Here is a 20,319-nt window from a genome sequence, read left to right on the forward strand (position 1 = left end):
CTTATTATACATAACGTTCACTCCCTTAGAGACAAATGTATCTACATTTATCTAACCAGAATCCTACTTGTCACTTGTATGCGCGTTGAAGAAAAACCCATATTGGTCATCTGGTTCACATAAAGTGCCCCAAAAAAGCCAAGAGAGGATATGCAGTATGTTTATGAAGGGAGCCACTAGTGCAGTATCTCATCAAAAGTGTGTTCTGGCTCCCGTTCAAATACAAACAACAACAAGTCTAAACATGACTTACACAACTGCCACCACAGTGCAGTGAAGGCTATTTGCACACCACTGAGGATAATAGCCCAATGACTTTCACTATTCAATGCAATTAAGTCTGAAAATAACTTGCTTGCTTCCTCTACTATTTATGGTCAAAGTAATTATTTATTAGAGTAGGCTTTGCTATAATATACTTCTAACATGTACTTTTAGACACCCTCTGTAAGTCTTTAACAGAGCCTATAACAGCGGAGAGAGTTGCATCAGATGAGTAATTTCCTCTCTGGAACATAGTTTTCTTCCATTGTGCATGAAGTTCAAGAGGTGTGTGGACGGTTGATATGATGGCATGGGCTATCATTTTACTACAGGGAAACCCCACCCGTATGGGCTGATGAAAATCTTCCTGCTGCAGACCTCTACGTTACATAAGCCAGCAGCACTGGGCGGACACCCACAGAACAGGGAAGGAAAATACGATTTTTTTTTTCATTTCACCTTTATTTAACCAGGTAGGCCAGTTGAGAACAAGTTCTCATTTCCAACTGCGACCTGGCCAAGACAGAGCAAAGCAGTGCGACACAAACAACACAGAGTTACACATGGGATTAACAAACGTACAGTCAATAACACAATAGAAAAGTCTATATACAGTGTGTGCAAATGTAGTAAGATAAATAGGCCATAGTAGCAAAATAATTACAATTTAGCAATTTAACACTGGAATGATAGATGTGCAGAAGATGAATATGCAAGTAGAGATACTGGGTTGCAAAGGAGCCCAAAAAATGTATAACAATATGGGGATGAGGTAGTTGGGTGGGCTATTTACAGAAGGGCTATGTATAGGTGCAATGGTCGGTAAGCTGCTCTGACAGCTGATGCTTAAAGTTAGTGAGGGAGATATAAGTCTCCAGCTTCAGTAATTTTTGCAATTCGTTCCAATCATTGGCAGCAGAGAACTGGAAGGAAAGGCGGCCAAAGGGCGAGTTGGCTTTGGGCGTGACCAGTGAAATATACCTGCTGGAGCGCGTGCTATAGGTGGGTGCTGCTATGGTGACCAGTGAGCTGAGATAAGGCGAGGTTTTACCTAGCAAAGACTTATAGATGACCTGGAGCCAGTGGGTTTGGCGACGAATATGAAGCATGGGCCAGCCAGTGAGAGCATACAGGTCGCAGTGGTGGGTAGTATATGGGGCTTTGGTGACAAAACGGATGGCTACATTGATAGACTACAACCAATTTGCTGAGTAGAGTGTTGGAGGTTATTTTGTAAATTACATCGCCGAAGTCGAGGATCGGCAGTATAGTTTTATGAGGGTATGTTTGGCAGCATCAGTGAAGGATGCTTTGCTGCAAAATAGGAAGCCGATTCTAGATTTAATTTTGGATTGGAGATGCTTAATGTGAGTCTGGAGGGAGAGTTTACAGTCTAACCAGACACCTAGGTATTTGTAGTTGTACACATATTCTAGGTCAGAACCGTCCAGAGTAGTGATGCTAGACAGGCGGGCGGGTGCGGGCAGCGATCGGATGAAGAGCATGCATTTAGTTTTGCTTGCATTTAAGAGCAGTTGGAGGCCACGGAAGGAGTGTTGTATGGCATTGAAGCTTGTCTGGAGGTTAGTTAACACAGTGTCCAAAGAAGGGCCAGAAGTAAAAAGAATGGTGTCGTCTGCGTAGAGGTGGATCAGAGAATCACCAGCAGCAAGAGTGACACCATTGATGTATACAGAGAAAAGAGCTGGCCCGAGAATTTAACCCTGTCGCACCCCCATAGAGACTGCCAGAGGTCTGGACAACAGGCCCTCCGATTTGACATACTGAACTCTATCTGAGAGGTAGTTGGTGAACCAGGCGAGGCAGTCATTTGAGAAACCAAGGCTGTTGAGTCTGCTGATAAGAATGCGGTGATTGACAGAGTCGTAAGCCTTGGCCAGGTCGATGAATACGGCTGCACAGTATTGTCTTTTATCAATGGCGGCTATGATATCGTTTAGGACCTTGAGCGTGGCTGAGGTGCACCCATGACCAGCTCGGAAACCAGATTGCATAGCGGAGAAGGTACGGTGGGATTCGAAATGGTCGGTGATCTGTTTGTTAACTTGGCTTTCGAAGACTTTAGAAAGGCAGGGTAGGATAGACATAGGTCTGTAACAGCTTGAGTCAAGAGTGTCTCCCCCTTTGAAGAGGGGGATGACCGTGGCAGCTTTCCAATCTTTAGGGATCTCAGATGATACGAAAGAGAGGTTGAACATTTAGTAATAGGGGTTGCAACAATTGCGGCGGACAATTTTAGAGAGGGTCCAGATTGTCTAGCCCAGCTGATTTGCAGGGGTCCAGATTTTGCAGCTCTTTCAGAACATCATCTTTCTGGATTTGGGTGAAGGAGAAATGGGGGAGGCTTGGGAAAGTTGCTGTGAGGGGTGCAGAGCTGTTGACCGGGGTAGGGGTAGCCAGGTGGAAAGCATGGCCAGCCGTAGAAAAATGTTTTTTGAAATTCTCGATTATCGTAGATTTATCGGTGGTGACAGTGTTTCCTAGCCTCAGTTCAGTGGGCAGCTGGGAGGAAGTGCTCTTATTCTCCATGGACTTTACAGTGTCCCAGAACTTTTGGGAGTTTGTGCTACAGGATGCAAATTTCTGTTTGAAAAAGCATGCCTTTGCTTTCCTAACTGCCTGTGTATATAGGTTCCTAATTTCACTGAAAAGTTGCATATCGCGGGGGCTATTCGATGCTAATGCAGAACGCCACAGGATGTTTTTGTGCTGGTCAAGGGCAGTCAGGTCTGGAGTGAACCAAGGGCTGTATCTGTTCTTAGTTCTAAATTCTTTGAATGGGGCATGCTTATTTAAGATGGTGAGGAAAGCACTTTTAAAGAGTAACCAGGCATCCTCTACTGACAGAATGAGGTCAATATCCTTCCAGGATACCCGGGCCAGGTTGATTAGAAAGGCCTGCTCGCTGAAGTGTTTTAGGGAGCGTTTGACAGTGATGAGGGGTGGTCGTTTGACCGCGAACCCATTACGGACGCAGGTAATGAGGTTTTTATTGCTTCTTTAAATCAGCACAATAGTTTCAACTGTGCTAACATATATGCAAAAGGGTTTTCTAATGATCAATAGCCTTTCAAATTTATAAACTTTGATTAGCTAACACAGCGTGCCATTGGAACACAGGAGTGATGGTTGCTGATAATGGGCCTCTGTACGCCTTTGTAGATATTCCATTAAAAATCATCAGTTTCCAGCTACAATAATCATTTACAAGATTAACAATATCTACGCTGTATTTCTGATCAATTTGTTGTTATTTTAATGGACAAAAAATGTGCTTTTCTTTCAAAAACAAGGACATTTCTAAGTGACCCCAAAATTTTGAAGAGTGGTGTATGTATAAAAAGAATGGTTAGGACTGTTGTTGTGTCCTATATTGTCGGGTTGAGTCAAAGTTCAGTTCCTGCTCATTGATTAGAGTGGAATCTCCTGAGAAGCTTTCTGCCTATTAACCTCTCCCTTTCCTCTTTCATTGATACTGTTTACACCGCTGACATAAAACACAGCTACACACACACACACGACACAAGATGGATATGAGAGGACAGAGCCCAGTATCTGTAGTGTCCAATGTACCATGATGACTCCTTCCCTGTTTCAGTGTCCCTCAGTCCAAAGGAACAGGGGAAATAGGTGCTAATGCTACTGTACATATCATATCTGCAGTTCCCCCCACAGACATTACAGAGCACTCTTATGCTTGATGAGAGGAGCTATATAAATGTAGTCCATTATTAGCCAGTTATAAATGTTGGATCTTGGATCTCTCCCTTTGGATCTCTCCCTTTGGCAGCCAGCTCGCCATGATAAGGCTGACCCAAAGCCTTCAGCTTTCCCAAACAAAAATACATCAGCAAAGTCAATATCAGCCTTTATACTGCCAACCAGCAGGAGGAAAATTAGTCTAAAAGCAGAGAAAATACCTTACAGGATATTTAATGGCTGAATTTGTATTTGTATTTATTAAGGATACCCAAGCAGCTACTCTTCCTGGGGTCCAGCAACATTAAAGCAGTTATATACAGTTTAATATATTACATGACATAACATTTCATAACACAATACAACATCCGTGTGTGTGTAGAATGCGTGTCTTATCATGTGCATGTGTGTCTGTGCCTGTGTGTGTGTCTCTTCACAGTCCCCGCTGTTCTATAAGGTGTATTTTTATCTGTTTTTTAAATCTGATTCTACTGCTTGCATCAGTTACCTGATGTGGAATAGAGTTCAATGTAGCTATGGTTCTATGTAGTACATTGAGCCTCCCATATTCCATTCTGGACTTGGAGATTGTGAAGAAACCTTTGGTGGCATGTCTTGTGGGGTATGCATGGGTGTCTGAGCTGTGTGCTAGTAGTTTAAAAAAGATACCTCGGTGAATTCTGCATCTCTCCTCCACTTTGAGCCATGAGAGATTTACATGCATATTATTAATGTTAGCTCTCTGTGTACATTTAAGAGCCAGCCGTGCTGCCCTGTTCTGAGCCAATTGTAATTTTCCGAAGTCCCTCTGTGGCACCTGACCACACAACTGAACAGTAGTCCAGGTGTGACAAAACTAGAGCCTGTATGACCTGCCTTGTTGATAGTGTTGTTAAAAAGGCAGAGCAGCTCTTTATTATGGACAGACATCTCCCCATCTTAGCTACTGTTGTATCAACATGTTTTGACCATGACAGTTTAAAATCCAGGGTTACCCCAAGCAGTTTAGACACCGCAACGTGCTCAATTTCCACATGATTTATTACAAGATTTAGTTGGTTTAGTGAATCATTTTTTGATTTAGTTGGTTTAGTGAATGATTTTTCCCAAATAGTTTTGGAAATATTTAGGACTAAACTTATTCCTTACCACTCATTTTGAAACTAACTGCAGCTCTTTGTTAAGTGTTGCAGCGACTTTCTATTGCCGTAGTAGCTGATGTGTATAGTGTTGAGTCATCCGCATACATAGACACACTGGCTTTACTCAAGGCCAGCGGCATGTCATTAGTAAAGATTGAAAAAGGTAAAGGGCCTAGACAGCTGGCCTGGGGAATTCCTGATTCTACCCGGATTATGTTCTCTTTATCCACAATATAGCAGGGGGTGTAAAGCCATAATACATAAGGTTTTCCATCAGCAGACAAACATCGACAATGTCAAAAGCCGTACTGAAGTCTAACAAAACAGCTCCCACAATCTTTTTATCATCAATTTCTCTCAGCCAATCAATAATTTGTGTAAGTGCCGTGCTTGTTAAATGTCCTTCCCTATAAGCGTGCTGAAAGTCTGTTGTCCATTTGTTTACAGTAAAATAGCATTTTATCTGGTCAAACACAATTTTTTCCAAAGTTTACTTAGGGTTGGTAACAGGCTGATTGGTTGGCTATTTGAGCCAGTAAACTGGACTTTACTATTCTTGGGTAGTGGAATTACTTTTGCTTCCCTCCAGGCCTCAGGGCACACACTTTCTAGTAGGCTTAGATTGAATATATGGCAAATTAAAACACTGGGGCAGAGTCATAATACAAGCATTGTTTGTCGAGCGCTCTCACTGAGCCTCTCCTGAGGTTCATCAGCCATAACACCAATGCTCTTGCTTCCGTCTATTCTCTGGATAATTTGAAAAAGGGAGCCATTGTCAGGAAGTGTGTGTGTGTGTGTGTGTGTGTGTGTGTGTGTGTGTGTGTGTGTGTGTGTGTGTGTGTGTGTGTGTGTGTGTGTGTGTGTGTGTGTGTGTGTTTGGGGGTTGGAATAACTTGCGGAGGACCTCTCTACTTTAACAGGCAATTTCCTCTGATAACAGCAGTCATGCAGTGGTGTCCATGGTGATGATTCCTCCAGAGAGTATAACAGAGTGAACTGTACAGTACTTCACCTCTACAGGGTGCAGGCAGAGATAAGTGTTTTCCCTCCACACCACACACACACATAGACACACACACACTCTATTCCCTCCCACCCCTTCTCCCTGCAGATGGATATGGTGTGTGTATCATGTGTTAGGGTAGAAGATATGCTTTGGCCTAGCAGATTAATTTTGTGTGTGAACTTTCCCATTACAATATAGGTTCAGAAAATCCCCTTATTCTTTGGGACACTTTTAAATGGACCTTCAGAGGCCATTAAATTCAATATTTCCATCAATTATTAAAAAAAAGCAGTTTCTGTCTAAAGAGACAAGACTACCAAGGGAAATACATTAGCTAATAGTAAAGGTAGACAGCAATAAAAATATACTACAGAGATACAAAATAATTTAGAGGAAAAACAAAAAGAACTGTAGGAACTTATCCAAGAATGATCTAATGTAATCTATTACAAGAATAAAGCAAACTGGATAGAATATGGAGAAAAATACACCAAATTCTTCCTGAATCCCCAACACTGGAATGCTACCAAAAATAATTTGCAGAAACTCATTACTAAAGATGGATTCTATCTATGATTATCCAAAGGATATTTTAAAAGAGGGAGCTAAATATTTGTAGCAGATGTTTTCTTTTCCGTCTCATCCTCACCCTCTGAATGACGATTACTGTAAGGAATTCTTTCCAAATAACAAAAAATGGGAAATTAACAAATGTACAAAAAGATCAGTGCCAAGGCCAAATTACAGAGGAATAACTTTTTGAGGCTATTAAATCCTTTCAGTCTGGAAAAACCCCAGGGCTTGATGGCATACTGGTAGAGGTATTATCACGACTCAGGAGAAGACCCAGATGCAGACAGTTCGAAGTAACAAAATTTTATTACAAAAACAGGAGACAGGCAAACAACAGGTCAAGGACAGGCTATAACGACACAGGGCGAGACCCAGATGCAGACACAGGAGGCAGATGGTTTGGGTCTCTGATATTTATTAGAATACAAGTGGCAGGCAATAGGCAGGTCGAGGACAGGCAGAGGGGCTAAGGGGCTAAGAATCTTGGAGTTGGGAAAGGGCCCATAAAAAGGGGGGAAAGTTTGCGGGACTCCACCTGGAGGGGCATATCTCGAGTAGACAGCTATACCCTCTGTCCGAGTCGATACCGGGGAGCCGGGGTCCGATGGCAGTCCGCTTGTCGTCGATACCTGTAGGTGGTCTTGAGAAGAGCCGACCGGGCTCTTTTCCAGGTACGGCGACAGCAGCGGATGAACATCTGGGCCGAGGGTATGCCGACCTTTTCCTCTTGCTCCAGGTAGAGCGGGGCCTGATAACCCAGGGAACACTTAAAAGGTGAGAGACCATTGGCAGAGCACACACAAGTTGCTGGCTCCAGGTGGTGGGGTTGGCGGAGACAAGGCAGCGAAGAGTCATCTCCAGGTCTTGATTGGCTCGCTCCGACTGGCCGTTAGACTGAGGGTGGAACCCGGAGGACAGGCTGGTCAACGACCCAATGAGTGTGCAGAACGCCTTCCAGAACTGGGACGAGAAGTGAGGAACCCGGTCGGAGAACATGTCCACCGGGAGTCCATGGATCCGGGAAGATGTGCTGCACCATGAGCTGGGCCGTCTCTTTGGCAGAGGGTAGCTTGTGAAGGGGAATGAAATGGGCGGCTTTGGAAAACCAGTCCACTCACTGATTTTATTTATAATGCCTGGATATTTTCAATTTCTGTGAGTCTCTTATAAAACGGGTAAAAGTAATGTATATCAACCCAAGGTGTAAAAGAGTAAATAGTTTTGAATTGTCAAGAGGAGTTAAACAAGGGTGTCCACTGACACCATATCTATTCGTTATGGCCATCAAAATACTAGCTATTTAAATATCAGATCAAATAACAACATTAGAGGATTAGAAATCCAAGGCTTGAAAACAAAGGGTTCCATGTATGCTGATGAATAAAAAAGTTTTATATTAAATCCGGAAGCTAGATCCCTGTAATGTCTTGTTGAAGATCTAGATAACTTTTCTGAACTCTCTGGACTAAAAGTGTATAATATTATGTATTGGATCTTTAAAAGATACAACTTTTACATTACCTGAAGTTTACCTATGAAATGGGCTGACAGTGAAGTAGACATACTTAGTATTCATATCAGAAAATATATAAATGAGCTCTCCAAAATGAATTTCAATATAAAACCAGTAAAAATAGACAAGATCCTGCAACCATAGAGAGGAAAATACCTGTCTATTTATGGAAAGATTGCACTGATTAACTCCTTAGTCATATCCCAGTTTACTCACTTACTTATGGCGCTGCCTATTCCTGATGATTAGTTTTCAAATCATATGAGCAATAAATATTTTGCTTTATCTGGGATGCTTAACCAGACAATATAATGAATATGAACTGGGTGGGTTGAGATTATTCACCTTTTCACACGTACCAACAAACGGGTGTGATCATTCTATAGTGGTCTCTGTTGCGTACGATCAAACCGGTGTGATTAGAACACTTGATTAGAATGCTTATTTAGAATGTCCATTTTCGATTGACGCAACAATCAGCATTTGAGCTGGCAACACTTTTTTTCACAGAAACATTTTGCACAAACACGGTCCTTACAAAGTTATGTCCAGAATGTGACCAGTTTATTTTTGGATACAATGTTCAGACATTCACAGAAGTAGCTACAGCATAACACAATCATCCAAACTGGAAAATGTAGACTACATTAGTCCTAGCGCTAACTGAGGAAAGATTGATGTAACACAAGTGGTCATATGTTATAACTCTCAGCTGACAGAAACTACAATATGAATTAGCTAATAGCAATTACTATTTATAATTAATCACATCATGGGTGAGCTCACCATTGATCAAAATAATTGAGTAAAACACTTTTTTGAAATCGGAAAGTAATCCGATGATGGGTAGTTTGTGCACGCCAGAATGTTTGTTTTTTCGCATCAACCAAAGATAATAAGTGGAGACAAGATAGAGTTTGGTCGTTTTATAGTATGCATGTTGAAGGGGATGTGTCGTCTACGATGAAATAATCTGAATACATAATTTGTCACCAGTACTTGTGAATAAACCTGTAAATACATTATGCTACATAAACTACCGTTCAAACGTTTGGGGTCACTTGTTAACGTTGTAAATTACTATTGTAGCTGGAAACTGCAGATTTTTTTATGGAATATCTACATAGGCGTACAGAGGCCCATTATCAGAAACCATCACTCCTGTGCGCCAATGGCACGTTGTGTTAGCTAATCCAAGTTTATCATTTTAAAAGGCTAATTGATCATTAGAAAACCATTTTGCAATTATGTTAGCACAGCTGAAAACTGTTGTTCTGATTAAAGAAGCAATAAACTGGCCTTCTGTAGATTAGTTGAGTATCTGGAGCATCAGTATTTGTGGATTTGATTACAGGCAAAAAATGGCCAGAAACAAAGTACTTTCTTTTGAAACTCATCAGTCTATTCTTGTTCTGAGAAATTAAGGCTATTCCATGCAAGAAATTGCCAAGAAACAACGCTGTTGTTGTACGAGAACAGTGCAAACTGGCTCTAACCAGAATAGAAAGAGGAGTGGGAAGCCCCGGTGCACAACTGAGCAAGAGGACAAGTCCATTAGAGTGTCTAGTTTGAGAAACAGACACCTCACAAGTCCTCAACTGGCAGCTTAATTAAGTAGTACCCGCAAACACCAGTCTCAACGTCAACAGTGAAGAGGCGACTCCGGGATGCTGGCCTTCTAGGCAAAGTTCCTCTGTCCAGTGTCTGTATTCTTTTGCCAATCTTAATCTTTTGTTTTTATTGGCCAGTCTGAGAGATGGCTTTTTCTTTGCAACTCTGCCTAGAAGGCCAGCCTCCTGGAGTCGCCTCTTGAAATGCAAGAGAAAGGCCATTATATCACTTAGGAGTCTAGGTGCAATTTAGATTTAGGTCACTAGATGGCAGCAGCGTATGTGTAAAGTTTTAGACTGATCCAATGAACCATTGCATTACTGTTCAAAATGTTGTATCAAGTCTGCACAAATGTGCCAAATTGGTCAGTTGATACATTTTAAAGTACATAACTATAGAGAACATACAAAAATGATATGGTCAGGGGAAGGGGACGATCCCATAGAGGTTAAACCTGTCACGACAGTGACGGATGGTGGCGCCCCTCCTCGGCCGGGCGGAGCTCGGCGGTCGTCGTCGCCGGCCTACTAGCTACCATCGATCCCTTTTTGTTTCACTTTCGTTTGGTTAGGTCTAGGTAGGCACGCACCTGTTTTGGGTTAGTCATTAGTAAGGGGGGGTTATTTAGGTTAGCGTAGGATGTATGTGGTTGTACGTGATTGTGTTGCTTGTCCGGGTTTTGTGTGTTCGTAAAGAACGTGTATTGAGTTTTTTCCTTCTGCCAGTGGTTTCTTTTATTTGTGTACACCACCGCAGAATCTTTCAGGGCTGCGCCCTTATACCTTGTCGACCACGTACAGTGCTTCAAATAAAGAAGTGTGGTCACGAACTCTCTCTGTCTCCTGCGCCTGACTCTACCTCTCCTGTTGTTCCTCGAGCCAGCCCGTGACAGAAATCACGTACCCAAACTAAATGGAGTCAGCAGGAGCTTCAGCGCCAGCCATGTCCATGGAGGAAACCGTCGACCAACAATCCACCCTGCTCCACCGGCTGGGGAACGCCATGGATCAGGTGTTGGCGCGCCTGGAGAGCTGGGACCGACGCGCTCTCGGCCCCCTGAACGCGGCAGGCCAACAGCCTGCGCCCCCTCCAGCACCCACAGCACCCAGTACCAGTGGGGCGAAACTCGCTCCCCCCAGGGAGTACGATGGAACGGCTGCTGGGTGTAAGGGCTTCTTGCTCCAGTTGGAGTTATACCTGGCGACCGTTCGTCCCTCTCCCTCGGGGGAGGAGAGCGTCAGCGTCCTCGTCTCCTGCCTCACGGGTAAGGCCCTGGAATGGGCAAACGCCGTGTGGGACAGTCCGGACTCAGCCAGGGACAACTACCCAGAGTTCACCCGCCGCTTTCGGGCAGTATTCGATCATCCCCCGGAGGGGAGAGCGGCGGGTGAGCGGCTGTTTCACCTGAGGCAGGAGACGAGGAGCGCGCAGGACTTCGCTCTCGAGTTCCGGACCCTGGCCGCGGGAGCAGGGTGGAATGAGAGGGCCCTTATAGATCACTACCGTTGTAGTTTGAGGGAGGACGTCCGCCGGGAATTAGCCTGTCGGGACACGACCCACACACTGGACCAACTGGTGGATCTGTCCATCCGACTGGACAATCTGCTGGCCGCCCGCGGACGTCCGACCCGGGCCCTGCTCATTCCACCTTCCAGCCCTCCTGCTCCCACGCCTATGGAGATAGGGGGGGCAGTAGCCAGGAAGACTGGAGGGGGAGGTCGCTCCTGCACCTCATGTGGTCGCAGAGGGCACACTGTGGACCGGTGCTGGGGAGACTCCCCTAGGAGTCCAGAGGGCAGGCAGAGCGCTCCTTTGACACCTCAGGTGAGTCAGCACCAGCCTCACCCAGAGCCCCCTGTCCGTCACATGTATGTGTCAGTGTCCTTTCCTTGTTTCTCCCCTCACTCCCGGTTTAAGGCGCTAGTCGATTCAGGCGCAGCAGGGAGTTTTATGGACCGTGGGGTCGCGGCTAAGTTAGGGATTCCCCTGGTCCAGTTGGACCAACCCTTCCCCGTGCACGCCCTAGACAGTCGACCACTAGGGTCAGGGCTGGTCAGGGAGGTCACTGTGCCTCTGGTCATGGTCATGAGGAGCGGATTAGTCTTTTCCTCATCGATTCCCCAGCGTTTCCAGTGGTTCTAGGGATTCCCTGGCTAGCCACTCACAACCCTAAGATTTCGTGGGGACAGAGGGCTCTTAAGGGGTGGTCAAATGAGTGCTCGGGCAGGTGCATAGGAGTTTCCATCGGTGCGACTACGGTGGAGAGTCCAGACCAAGTATCCACCGTGCACATTCCCTCAGAGTATGCCGATTTGGCTATCGCCTTCAGTAAAACGAAGGCGACCCAATTACCACCTCATCGACGAGGAGACTGTGCGATAAACCTCCAGGTGGGCGCTGCCCTTCCTCGTAGTCACGTTTATCCCCTGTCTCAGGAGGAAACAGCGGCTATGGAGACATACGTCACTGAGTCCTTGAGGCAGGGATACATTCGGCCATCTCACTCACCCGTCTCCTCGAGCTTCTTTTTCGTGAAGAAGAAGGAGGGAGGTCTGCGCCCGTGCATTGACTATAGAGGTCTAAACGCCATCAGAGTGGGTTTCAGTTACCCACTACCTCTCATCGCCTCGGCGATGGAGTCATTTCACGGGGCGCGCTTCTTCACGAAATTGGATCTCAGGAGCGCATATAATCTGGTGCGTATCCGAGGAGGGGACGAGTGGAAAACGGCATTTAGTACCACATCTGGCCATTATGAGTACCTCGTCATGCCGTATGGGTTAAAGAATGCTCCCGCAGTCTTTCAATCCTTTGTGGACGAGATTCTCCGGGACCTGCTCGGTCAGGGTGTAGTGGTGTACATCGATGACATTCTGGTCTACTCCACTACACGCGCCGAGCATGTGTCTCTGGTGCGTAAAGTGCTTGGGCGACTGGTGGAGCATGACCTATACGTCAAGGCTGAGAAATGTGAGTTTTCCAAACCAGCCGTCTCTTTCTTGGGGTATCGCATTTCCTCATCAGGGGTAGTGATGGAATGTGACCGCGTTTCAGCCGTGCGTAATTGGCCGACTCCCACCACGGTGAAGGAGGTGCAGCGGTTTTTGGAATTTGCCAATTACTACCGGAGGTTTATCCGGGGCTTTGGGCAGGTGGCGGCTCCCATTACCTCACTGTTGAAGGGGGGCCCAGTGCGGTTGCAGTGGTCCGCGGAGGCGGACAGGGCCTTTAGTCATCTGAAGGTTTTGTTCACCGACGCTCCGGTGCTGGCGCACCCGGACCCCTCTTTGCCCTTCATAGTGGAGGTGGACGCGTCCGAGGCTGGGGTAGGAGCCGTGCTGTCCCAGCGCGCGGGCGCCCCCAAAGCTCCGCCCCTGCGCCTTCTTCTCTAGGAAGTTGAGTCCGGCGGAGCGTAACTATGATGTGGGGGACAGGGAGCTGTTGGCTGTGGTCAGAGCCCTGAAGGTGTGGAGACATTGGCTTGAGGGGGCACGTCACCCTTTTCTCATCTGGACTGACCACCGCAATCTGGAGTACATCCGGGCGGCGAGGAGACTGAACCCGCGTCAAGCCAGCTGGGCAATGTTCTTTACGAGATTTCGGTTTAACATCTCGTATATCCCAGGTTCCCGGAACACTAAGGCCGACGCACTGTCTCGTCTCCATGACGCCGAGGAACGGTCCACCGATCCCACGCCCATACTTCCAGCCTCCTGCCTGGTGGCACCGGTGGTCTGGGAGGTGGACGCGGACATCGAGCGGGCGTTACGGACGGAGCCTACTCCTCCGCAGTGTCCAGTGGGTCGTAAGTACGTTCCGCTCGATGTTCGCGATCGGCTGATTCGGTGGGCTCACACGCTTCCCTCCTCGGGTCACCCAGGGGTTGAGCGGACAGTGCGTGGTCTTAGTGGGAGATACTGGTGGCCCACCTTGGTGAGGGACGTGAGGCACTATGTCTCCTCCTGTTCGGTGTGCGCTCAGAGTAAGGCTCCCAGGCACCTGCCTAGAGAGAAATTACAACCCCTCCCGGTTCCACAACGACCATGGTCCCACCTGGCGGTGGATTTCTTGACCGATCTCCCGCCGTCTCAGGGCAACACTACGATCCTGGTCGTTGTGGACCGGTTTTCTAAGTCCTGCCGTCTGCTTCCGTTACCCGGTCTTCCTACGGCCCTGCAGACCGCGGAAGCCTTATTCACCCACGTCTTCCGGCACTACGGGGTGCCCGAGGATATCGTCTCAGATCGAGGCCCCCAGTTCACGTCCCGAGTGTGGCGGGCGTTTATGGAGCGACTGGGGGTTTCGGTCAGTCTGACCTCGGGGTTTCACCCCGAAAGTAATGGGCAGGTGGAAAGGGTAAACCAGGAGGTGGGCAGGTTCCTGCGGTCCTACTGCCAGGACCGGCCAGGGGAGTGGGCAAGGTTCGTGCCATGGGCCGAAATGGCTCAGAACTCTTTGCGCCACTCCTCCACCAACATATCACCATTCCAATGTGTGTTGGGTTATCAGCCGGTCCTGGGGCCATGGCATCAGAGCCAGACGGAGGCCCCTGCGGTGGAGGAATGGGTTCAGCGCTCAAGGGAGACCTGGAACGCTGTGCAGGAATCCCTGGAACGAACCAGGGTACGACAAAAAGCGAGCGCTGACCGGCACCGCAGCGAGGCCCCCGTGTTCACCCCAGGGGAGAGAGTCTGGCTCTCGACCCGGAACCTGCCCCTCCGCCTGCCCTGCCGGAAGCTGGGTCCGCGGTTTGTGGGGCCATTTAAAGTCCTGAGGAGAATAAACGAGGTGTGTTACAGATTACAACTTCCTTCTTATTATCGCATTAACCCCTCGTTTCATGTGTCTCTCCTCAGGCCGGTGGTAGCTGGTCCGCTGCAGGAAAATGAGGTACGGGAGGTCCCTCCACCCCCCTGGACATCGGGGGCCCCCGGCGTACACAGTCCGGTCCATCTTGGACTCCAGACGCCGGGCGAGGGGCCTGCAGTACCTCGTGGACTGGGAGGGGTACGGCCCGGAGGAGAGGTGCTGGGTACCGGTGGAGGACATACTGGACCCAGCGCTCATCCGGGAGTTCCACAGCCTCCATCCGGATCGCCCTGCGCCTCGCCCTCCGGGGCGTCCTCGAGGCCGGCGTCGGCGCGCTGCGGGAGCCGCGCGTCAGGGGGGGAGTACTGTCACGACAGTGACGGATGGTGGCGCCCCTCCTCGGCCGGGCGGAGCTCGGCCGGGCGAAGCTCGGCGGTCGTCGTCGCCGGCCTACTAGCTACCATCGATCCCTTTTTGTTTCACTTGCGTTTGGTTAGGTCTAGGTAGGCACGCACCTGTTTTGGGTTAGTCATTAGTAAGGGGGGGTTATTTAGGTTAGCGTAGGATGTATGTGGTTGTACGTGATTGTGTTGCTTGTCCGGGTTTTGTGTGTTCGTAAAGAACGTGTATTGAGTTTTTTCCTTCTGCCAGTGGTTTCTTTTATTTGTGTACACCACCGCAGAATCTTTCAGGGCTGCGCCCCTATACCTTGTCGACCACGTACAGTGCTTCAAATAAAGAAGTGTGGTCACGAACTCTCTCTGTCTCCTGCGCCTGACTCTACCTCTCCTGTTGTTCCTCGAGCCAGCCCGTGACAAAACCCTAAATTGTTCTCAAGTAGATTGCTCAGAAAAGCTCATGCCATGTCTTATTTTCGATTAATTGAAAATGAAACCTTTTTCAAAGTATCTCTCTTTTTCAAACAAGTTGTAAATTGGAATGGTAGAGTTGTCTTTCAAGGAGTAATCAGAATTTTATGGGAAGATCTGCTCAATCCAAGATTACAACCAATTGATTACAGCACTACCCCAAAAATGGAGGAGGCAGGTGGCAGTGGGAGGCGATAGGGAACTGGTCTGTCTGTCCAATATAAAGGATAAAAACTGGCGGAGGAATAAAAATAGCATAAATAGGAAAGCATACCAGTTTCATTTGAGGACCAGGATGTTGACAGCTTTGCCATACAGATTGCAAAATAGTTGGGAAGATATTTTTGATGTACCGATTCCATGGTACAGGCTGAATGAGTTAATATATAAAACGACACAAGATTCAAGACTTTGTGCTTTTCAGCTAAAATTCTTACCACCAACAAAATGTTGAATATTTGGGGCATACAATCATCGCAGCTCTGCAGATGATTGTTGTGAGGATACAGAGTCAATAGACCATTTGTTTTGGTATTGCCCTTAGGTAGCCTGTTTCGGGTCTCAGGTTCAGATATGGCTGAAAAAGCATAACATTCATATAAATGTACCCTAGAAATAGCATTGTTGGGAGATCTGGAGAGACCTGGTCAGTCAATTACTAATATACTAATACTCTAAGTAAAATTATTTATCTTCAACTCGCAATCTGTGGATTCCATTAGATTCGATAGATTCAAATTGCATGTTAAACATCACAGCATAGTTGAAAGATATATGGTGTGTAGAAATCTGAAAAGGGTGGCCAGCAGAGATAGGTGGTATGGGTTGAGGAAAGCTGAGAGTTGGGATGTGGAATTGTAGACAAGTGGGAGTGGAGTTGCTGGGCGGGGGATAGAATGACAGTCAAAGATAAAAAGTAAAAAAATTAAGTAAAAATTATCTTGGAGGGCTGGTGGCCTGGCGGTTGGGATCTTGGGCCAGTGCCGGATAGGTCGCTGGTTCGGGTTCCCGTAATTGACGTTGAGGGAGATCTGTCGACGTGCCCTTGAGCAGGTCGTTGACCCTGGTTGCTTCTGTGGTTCACTCTGGATGGGAGTCTGTTGGATGACTGAATGTATTGTAAATGTTGAGTGGCATCATTGCAAGTAGAGTTGTATGTTTTAATATTCCCACTCAAAATGAAAAAATATATAAAAAGATAGAAATAAAATAAAAAATCTACAACAACAAAAAATAATATATATTTTATTTATTTTATTTTTATTTATTTTTTTTTATTTCACCTTTATTTAACCAGGTAGGCAAGTTGAGAACACGTTCTCATTTACAATTGCGACCTGGCCAAGATAAAGCAAAGCAGTTCGACAACATACAAAAACACAGAGTTACACATGGAGTAAAACAACATACAATCAAAGATGCAGTAGAATAAAAAAATAAATAATAATAATAAAAAAAAAAAAAGAGAAAGCAGAGGGCAGTACAGATGTGGATACTGTACAACAGTCCTTGGCCCACTGTGTTAGAAGAGCAGGCCCAGGGAGGTCTCATAGCGTGTTTGAGGGGGTTTGGATAGTCAGCTGCAGGAGTTACAACCCTTCTTCCCAAACCATAGACAGCTGCTGTTGCATCCTGGGGTAGAGGGCCACAGATGTGGAGTTCCCTGGGGACAGGAATTACAAACATACTGTTTATAAAGGAATATACAGCTCATAAATGCTTGTGTTATAATTACGCTTAACCTAACTGTGTGTGAGAGGGTGGCCCACCATGAAGATCATTGAGACAGACTTGTGTGTATGAGTGGTCAGGATCCATTGAGAGTGAGATGTGTGTATATGATGTGAATGTGTGTGAATGTGTGTGATGAGAGCTGTATGGTGTGATTGTATGGACGTCTAGTGTGTGTGGTTTGTTGCTGTGTTGACTGCCCTCTGCTTTCTCTCATCCCTAGAGAGTCATAGTGGACAAATCCTGCCTGGAGACTATTACAGTCCATCTCACGGACAGGAAGACAGACTTTCATGGCAAGTTAAGAGAGTGTGTGTGTGTGTGTGTTTGTATGAGTGTGTTTGTGTGTGAGTGCGTTCATGCGTGCTTGCGTGCGTACGTGCCTGTATGCCTGTGTGCCTGCGTGTGTGCGTGCAGTCACACAAAGGGAGATTTACAAAACGGGATGATTGCATATGCTGTCTATGACAACAGTAAGCTTGATTTGGACATGAATCAATGGTAACAGTTAGTTACCGTACTACACCGGTGGGTGATGCAATAGTTTATCTGACGTGGACAGAGTACAGTGACCATTCAGAGTATCCTGTACCATTGAGGCTGTTATGAATTGTCACCTTGTTAAAGCATCTATAGCTCACCACAGTGGGACTACAACAGCTGGTTGAGCCACTTATGGGGGCTGGGAATCCATCCTCCCACTCCATCCTCCCACAAATAATATTTTGGCACTTCTATTCAAAATAAAAAGAGACATATTTTCTCAGCAAAGGAGGTTCAATTTGCACCCAGCGGGTATCCTGTATGCTTTTTTCCACACAGCTGAGCTATGTTGGTTAATATCATTATTACTCTCAGCATTACCAGCACTGAAGCCTCTGAGGGGTGCCCTAACAGCAGATCAAACCCACATCGTTTTGACTTGAATCTGCAGAAAGAAAGCTAAAGGCCAGGCATGCTTTGAAGAGTTTGGAGTGGAAGACAGTTGAGCAAGCCAGTGCTTCACAGGGCTGTGTACGTGTACAAGTACTGTGTGTGTGTGTGTGTGTGTGTGTGTGTGTGTGTGTGTGTGTGTGTGTGTGTGTGTGTGTGTGTGTGTGTGTGTGTGTGTGTGTGTGTGTGTGTGTGTGTGTGTGTGTGTGTGTGTGTGTGTGTGTGTGTGTGTGTGTGTGTGTGTGTGCCCACATGAATGAGAAATAGATTAGAGATCAGAGATCAGAGATTGAAAGAGATTGAAGAAATTAAGAAGAAACTGAGACATATTCATAAGAGCCTTGGGTGTGAAAGACGGGGAGCCTGTGAGTCTTTCCCCAGTCGGTTGACCTTTAAGAATTTTATCAGACTTGGATTTTCTCTCTTTTCATAACCAACCCTTCAGTACCCAGCGCCCCTGCTGTGAATGTAACATGAAGACTGCCCTGCTGTGCTATTCAGCAGATACTTCTAATTAGTGGGAAAATCCCAAAGGGTAATTCAGTTGGATTAACATTCTACCAAGAAAGGGGGTTATAAAAAAGAACGATAATCCATTAAGGCTTGAAATTTACATTTTTTCATCAATAATTTAACTAATGCATTCCCAAATACAAGGTTCAAAAGATCGCCCTAGTAAAGTCTGTATAAATCTTAGCTCACCCTAACTCACCCTTCAATGTAGAATTTTCTGAGCCGGAAAAGTGATGAATTAACTTGACTGATGTAGACTGAATGAACCAGCTGCTCTTATTCACAGTAAATGCAGGCTATATTCAGCAATAATTTGGCAATGTATCATTTGGGATTAGCACTAAAGCCTTTTTCATTCATACCCTCCCCTTCCGCCTGTTTGAATGAAACATTCCAGTGCTTAAAGAGAGTAGATCCATTTCTCCCCGGAGGGGGCTTAAACAGACAATTACATGCTGGGCCACAGCGGCCCTCTGAAGTGGTGGGTTACGGTCAGGACAGTTTAAAATGCTGATGCTCTGGTCAATTTGAAACAAATGCTCAGACGTACTGTGACATGACCCGGTCATGATTTAGGGTCCTTGCGATGACCGCTAACTAAATAATCCTTCAGAGGCACATTGGGAGATGTATTGGCACAAACACAGACTAAATCTTACATGTAGACTGAAAACTTATAGCTTATAGGTCAAATGGCTCAAATTCTACTACTAAGTCCAAAGTGAAACTCATATTGACATCCTAAGGAAGAAAAGAGAATTGGAATATAAGCAATTATGTTTTTCCCTCTCTCTGCCTTGATCTCTTATTTTTAGCTGTCTGTCTGTCTCCCTTCCTCTACTCCCAGTAGCCTCTACAGGATGTGGTGACACCCCTCATGGGCACCGCCCTGCGCATACTCCCCATCCTCAAGGATATCTCATCAAGAGCTCCCCTAACAAACTTCTGCCTAACGAGACACCCTGATAACAAGGGCTTCCCTAACAAGGGTCTCATTAATGAAGGAAAATGCCAGGACTGTCCTCATCAGAATGTGCATGCAGGAAAACAAACACAAGACAATCAGGACAATCAGGCTTGGGACGTGACTTCCCCCATCTCCCCACCAGTCTCTTCCCCCTCTGGACCCCCGACCGGAGTGACACAAAGCTGAGGATGGGAGAGCCCAGGAGGACACATGCTCCTCTCTCCTCCAGACCTTCTGAAGACCTACAGTAGATCCATCTCAGGCTGTTTGCTCAGGAGGCTAGAGCCAACCGCAGCCGGAAACCAGGAGGAACACACCGACCTGATTGTACAGTAAGGAGGAGGAGGATTGTCTACTGTATTATCATTAAAATCAACCACCATCCAGGAAGTACAATAAATTCCTTCCTTTATTGTATATATCCATGTTATATCACATAAACCAAACTCATCTTGAGAAACACTTATTGCAGTGTTAGAAGAGCCTGAACACCTTCACTTCACTGGCATTACTTGGAAGACAACACATTGATCAAATACACGTACAATACAATCAAACTACACCCAATCAAATACAAATCTTATTCTTGTTCTCCTCTAATATTTTCAAAATTCTGTCTTCTATCCTGGGAGGTCTGATCAGTCTGTCTTCAATGTGACTGCCTC

Source organism: Salmo salar, chromosome ssa21 (genome assembly GCF_905237065.1).
Source record: "Salmo salar chromosome ssa21, Ssal_v3.1, whole genome shotgun sequence".
NCBI classification, from domain to species: domain Eukaryota; kingdom Metazoa; phylum Chordata; class Actinopteri; order Salmoniformes; family Salmonidae; genus Salmo; species Salmo salar.